Below are 6,288 nucleotides of genomic sequence, written 5' to 3' on the forward strand. Positions count from 1 at the left end.
AAATAAACTTGTCCCTATAGACTTGATGGAAAGGACAGCGAAAGAACATATGAATAAGTGATTCCACTTCACCAATGGAGCAACGGCAGCGTCTATCCTCGTATGGGGTCTTTCCATGGTCGTTGAAGGGATAACTTCACATCGGGCCAAGGTGAAAGCTCTTCTACAAATCCTGGATTCAGGATTGGTGTTAATGTATCCTTCAACTGGCTTTGTGGTGGGAGGAAGGAATTTGGAAAGGGAAGGGTTGGTGGGGGGATTTCAGAATCCTGCATCTGGCTTGTGGCTCTTTAGTGCAATATAAAGAGAGCACGTGAGCGGGTGGAGGTAGTGTTTTAAAAATTGCAAAGATAACACAGAAAGCAAATCTGGATTTTCTTTTGCACCTGTTGTAACATTAAAATGCTATCAACCCCATGTCATGTTTGTCTTACGCATTTAGCACTGTTTTGAGAAAATAACTGAATTAAGATACTGTACAACTTGTTTGACTATAAGTGCTTTAGATAGGAGTAAAACGTATCTGTCTTTTGGCTAGGCGTGAATATCAATGTAGCAACACCAACATAGTTATCGCAAGTAAACATACTGCTCTAATCTCAAACAGTCATCACTGCTGATGAGAACTGTTGCATAATACAGGGAAGCGTCATCTACTATTGGGTGAGATTTGGGAGGTTTAATTTGACAGCTTCATGCACGGCCTTTCTGCGCTTAATTGCCCATTATGTAATGAGCGAAAGCATTCTTGATAACCATTTTATTGAACAGGCCCAAATCTTTTGCAATACTTAACCTGCAACTCTCTTTTCCTGTGCTGTGTTCATATGTATCTCGAGAATTCTAGAAAGTTCTATTCTGGAAAGTATACAATTGTATGGGTGCACGTTTAGGTATTAACTAATCAAACCAAGAAATCTCTTCTTGTTACAGCTAATCAAAGTTGAAAAATTAAGGGCAGCTGGTAACATTCTCCCCTGCGCTCTGCAGGCAGGGCTGGTTAGGTCTCCCCTGGAGTAGAGCCTCAGGACTGGCTCGGGACACTGACACTGGAGGGCAGGGCTTGCAAGGTAGCTGTCCCAAGCCTCAGCCTTTTGGCTCAGAGCTAAACTACATGAGATGAATTACACGAGGATGCTCAAGTGAAGGGCGATGCAATGTTAGCCGGGAAGCGTAGTTTGAATTTCACCTCTCTCTACAGGGCCCGCAAAGATTGCTCCTCCGGGGGGTTGTTTTGTTAATAATTGACAGAGCTTTTGGGGAGGCAAAGAGGAAATTAACAAACCCTTTGTGGAGCGATCTTTGCCAGCTCTGTAGAGACAGGTTAAATTTAAACTACACTTCCCGGCTAACATTGTGTCTCCCTTCATTTGAGTGTCCTCATGTAATTCGTCTCGTGTAGTTTAGCTCTTAGTCGCACTGCTGGTGGGTGCTGAAGCTCCTGAGATTGTGCTGTGCCTTGGCTAGAATCCTGCAAACAAGGATCACTCTCACTGCACTGCTCTAGAGTGGGGTTGCTCACACTTTGCCTCCTTTGGGCCACCTTGGCCCAGAAATTCCGCTGTAGGGTTGCCAACTCTGAGTTGGGAAATACCTGGAGATTTGGGGGGTGGAGTCTGATGAGGGTGTGGTTTGGGGAGGGGCTGGGGCTCAGCATATTATAATGCCATTGAGTCCACCAGCTGTTTTCTCCAGCTGTACTCTCCATGGCCTGGAGAGTAGTGGTAATTCGGGAGATCTCCAGACCCCACCTGGAAGCTGGCAACCCTATTCTGCTGCTATTGTTCTGGCTATGCAGGAACAGGTCCTGGGAGACAATGAGCCCAGGTTTGAGACCTGCTCAGTGGAAACTGGATGGCTATCTCAGGGGCCAGCAGCAAGGACTCCCTTGTAGGCTCTGGCAGTAGGGTTGCCAGCTCCAAGTTGGGAAATTTCTGGAGATTTGGGGAGTGAAACCTGGAGAAAGCAGGGTTTGGGGAGGGAAAGGACCTCAGCATGGTATAATGCCATAGAGTCCACCCTCCAAAGCAGCCATTTTCTCCAGGGGAACTGATCTCTGTGGCCTGGAGATCAGTTGTAATTCCGGGAGATCTCCAGCCACCACCTGGAGGCTGCCAGCCCTATCTGGCAGTGTGGCCTCTGGTGCCATTGACACATAGTCAGCTGATGCCTCGGCAATATGAGTCCCTCCCTACTCCCTTGGGTCCTCCTCAGCTGATTATCTTGGCTCCTTGGGCTCCTCTCCTCAGGTGGTTTACAGTGGACAATAAATAAAATAATGTTACTGTCATTCTTTTAGGCACAGACGTAGACAAAATAAGTCTTGATACAGGTGTTTATAACTAAGCAAAGCAGCATAATCTTCCAAGAACAGAGCATATGGAATGTGCTGGAGAAAGTAAATCTGAGCTGGTGAGTGCAAAAGAGTGAACTCATATGAGGTGACCTGCAAGTAAAATTGCATTTGATGAGGTGGAGCGGAAACGCCTTGCACGGCTGGGTTTTGGTTTTTGCTTACACCTCCCAAATATGTGGGGCCGTCTTTTTAGCTCTTCTTTTGCAGTCTCTTGATTCTGAAGCGCTTGTGCGCTCAGTAATGCTGTTGTAAGGGAAAACAGCATTACTTTCACTTTTCCTATGTGGGTTTAGGAGCCATTAATAATTCAGCGAGGCACACGTTCCATGACAGGCAAAGAAATTTATGAGGCCGAAGTTACAAAGCGGCACGTGCTCAGGCTGGTGCTTGCATGCAAACCCGTTCTCATGCGGCCTGGGGATCCCTCTGGGCAGAAAGAGGAAGACAGACTTAATATACCCAGGGAATTCAAAGCCCTGTGTGAATACACAGTTGATTCCCTTGTTGTATTCACTTATGTTCATTCAGGGCTTTTTCCCAGCAGGAATGCGGTGGAACGGAGTTCCAGAGCTTCTTGAAAATGGTCACATGGCTGGTGGCCCCGCCCCCTGATCTCCAGACAGAGGGGAGTTGAGATTGCCCTCCGCACAACTGGAGCAGCGTGGAGGGCAATCTAAACCCCCCTCTGCCTGGAGATCAGGGGGCGGGGCCACCAGCCATGTGACCATTTTCTCTGAGGGTAACCCACTGAGTTCCACCACCTCTTTTCCCAGAAAAAAAGCCCTGTGTTCATTGTATACTAACCAATCCAGTCCTGATATGTCATTTTTGCTCCTCTTTCCCCTTGCTTGCTTGGTTGCTGCTGCTTCCTCCTCCAACTGGGAACAACCCACACAACCAGGTACTTAAGAGGGAAATAGCACTACCTCCTCCAGTCTCGGGGCGAAGGCAAAGCCATTTTTCAAGTTGGAATGCTTTTCCATCTTTTCCACACTGTGACACTGAGAGATCTCTGTCTTTTGGTGCTACACCTCTGAAGATGCCAGCCACAGCTGCTGGCGAAACGTCAGGAACTACAATGCCAAGACCACGGCAATACAGCCCGGAAAACCCACAACAACCACAGACACAGATTGCCTTATTTATTTCAGTTATACTCTACCTTTCTCCTCAATGGGGATGCAAAGCCATTTAGCTTGTTCTCCTCCATTTGTCCTCACAACAACCTAGTGAGGTAGGTTAGGCTGAGTGTATGTGACTGATCCAAGGCACCCAGAAAGCTTCCATACCAGAGTGGGATTCAAACCTGGCTTTCCCAGAACTAAGTCCAGCATGCAATAACAACAACAACTGCATTTATATACTGCTCTTCTAGACAGATAATGCCTCACTCAGAGCGGTGAACAAAGTGATTGTTATTATTATCTTCACAATACAGCTGGGGAGTTGGAGCTGGGATTACCCAAGGCCACCTGTGGAGCTCATGGCAGTAGAGGGATTCGAACCAGAGAGTGCTGATTCACCTGATGCCCCCTTAAAAAGCAATGCTTTGGAATACAATAAAGGCCGTTTCCACACACGTTGAATAATGCACTTTCAATGCACTTTCGTAATCCTTTAGAAGTGGATTTTTTGTTCCACACATGGAAAATCAGTTTCAAATCTTCACTAAAGAGTATTGAAAGTGGATTATCCAACGTGTGTGGAAGCAGCCAAAGTAGTACCAAACAAATTTCTCTCCACTTCAAATGTGAGTCTGTCTTCTCCTTTAGAATGTCTGTCTTCACTCTTTGCTTCCCAGCCAAAGGAAGTGGCTGAAGCAGTAGCGCCAGGCAAGCAAGCAAGTGGGGAGTGCCAAGGCGGCTGTGTCAGCACTTGGTTTATAGAGATGCTCAAGACAAATGTTAATATAAAAAGAGAACATAACATTCACAGCACGGTGGTCTCCATTTTTATATTACCTTTGTCTTCAGCCTCAACAACTTTGGCTTCCCCCTGCCTTTTTTACTAGTGGAAATGGAAGAAAAGAAAAACACCCAGTTAAGCTTCCCTGAAGTGATTCTGGTAAATTTTTAAGAAGCCTCTGTACAAATCTGAAGGAAGATAAAGAAGCTGTTTGTCCCATGATACAGGAAGGATTGGGGACAGAGGTGGTAGTGTAGGGACCTGTTATTCATTCATTTATTCTGTTTACACCTTTCCTCTTCCCAATGGAAATGGGAAGCCTTAGAAAATGACAGTTTCAGAAATAGGTCAAGGCTGTTTCTGACTAGAGATGGGCATGAACAGCAATACAAACTAAAAAAAGCCACAAACAGCCCAATCTGCTGTTCACGAACAAGCTGTTTGTGAGGCCCCATTCTAAACGAACAGGTGGTCGTTGCAAGCCTCTTCGTTGCTGTCCGTCAAGCCAGACAGTCTGGCACCTGCAATCAATTGCTATGGCAACTCAGGCAGGGATTGTCTGAACTCTGTCTGAACTCCTGCTGTTGCCCTGGAAACCCCAATCTAAGCCCAATTTAGCTTGATAGGCAGGTCTTCCTGGACTTGAGTTCCAAATTTGTTACAAGAGGAAAAGACCAGGGGGGAGGGGGGGCTCCCAGCTCTGGCTTTCAGGGAGAGACAGCTGCTGTTAGAGAGGCAGGGTGAGTGCATTGGAGCTTGAATTTTCTTTGAGTGTGGTGGGATAGGGATCTACCCCTTCAGGTCCCAGGGCTGCTGCCAGGCGCTGGGGTCAAGCTATTATTTATTATTGGTACCTTTCCTGCTGCCTGCTCAGGTAGGGTTTCTGAGAGTGGTGCGATAGGGATCTTCATGGCTGGAGGAGGGCCTGCTGGCCCCCATGAACAACGAACATGTTCATGAACAGGATCATGTTCATCAATGTTCATTGTTCGTGGATGGCAACGAACACCATGTTTGTTTCCCCCCCTGTTCGTGCCCATGTCTATTTCTGACACAGCTCTCTTGCCTGTGGGTCCTTGGTCATAACTCCTAGAAAGCTCTGCTCAAAGAGCAGTTGCTCCCCCCTCGCTTCATCAGATGGTCAATGTCTTCATAGAAGGATTGCCAGCTGATACCCCCCCTCCCCAACCCAGTGTGGTTCGTTCTTGTGCCTTTAAAAGCCAATTGAGCTGCAGACACCAGCAGGAAAGGAACAATTGCCCTGAGTTAATGTTCATAAACCAAGTCACATTAAAGGCACTAGAGAAGAGGCTGGTTAGAAGGTTAACAACAGCAGTCAAGACGGTCTTGACTGGGACTCTCTTCCATCACTCCCCCAGCTGGTAAGGAGGTCCCCTACACACTTTGAGATCTTACTTGGGCACTTCACGTGGAGGAATTGAGTAGAACCAACAACTTCCTTGTGACTGTGTTACACCTGAAACATCATGGGGATCCACACCTGACCTGTGCACTCCGTCATGTGTGAAGTGGGACGTCATTGCCCTTGGACAGGAAGCTGGAAACGAGCGAGAAGAATGAAGCATCTGTTTGCCACTTCCTGCTGCTGCCGTGGTGGAGCTATGTGTTTGCCCTCTGTGTGGAAGTAGCCCGAGTTAGTAATCACTAACTGCATTCCTTATTTAGAAAAATGTAGGACATTTTTATGCCACTTTTTCTGGGAACTCTTTCCCTGATAATATTCATACATGCTGATGCACCGTACCAAAAAGTCACATGTCTAACAGACAGTCTTATCTGTGGGAAAGAAATCCTTTTAAAAAGTGCAATATCTTGGTGGATCAGCTGGGTGCAAACTAAGTTCCTGGGATGGAGCCAGCCTGTATTGGCAATTCCTACCCATTCTTCCTTCCCGCGGCAGATCCCTCCTCCCGTGTCATTCTTCAGGGTTCCCAACCACCGGAAACAGCATTTCCTGGACATCAGTTGTCCGCAATGGGAGAGCGGAGACAGGAAATTTCAGCTCC

This window comes from Eublepharis macularius, chromosome 15 (assembly GCF_028583425.1).
Source record: "Eublepharis macularius isolate TG4126 chromosome 15, MPM_Emac_v1.0, whole genome shotgun sequence".
NCBI lineage: Eukaryota > Metazoa > Chordata > Lepidosauria > Squamata > Eublepharidae > Eublepharis > Eublepharis macularius.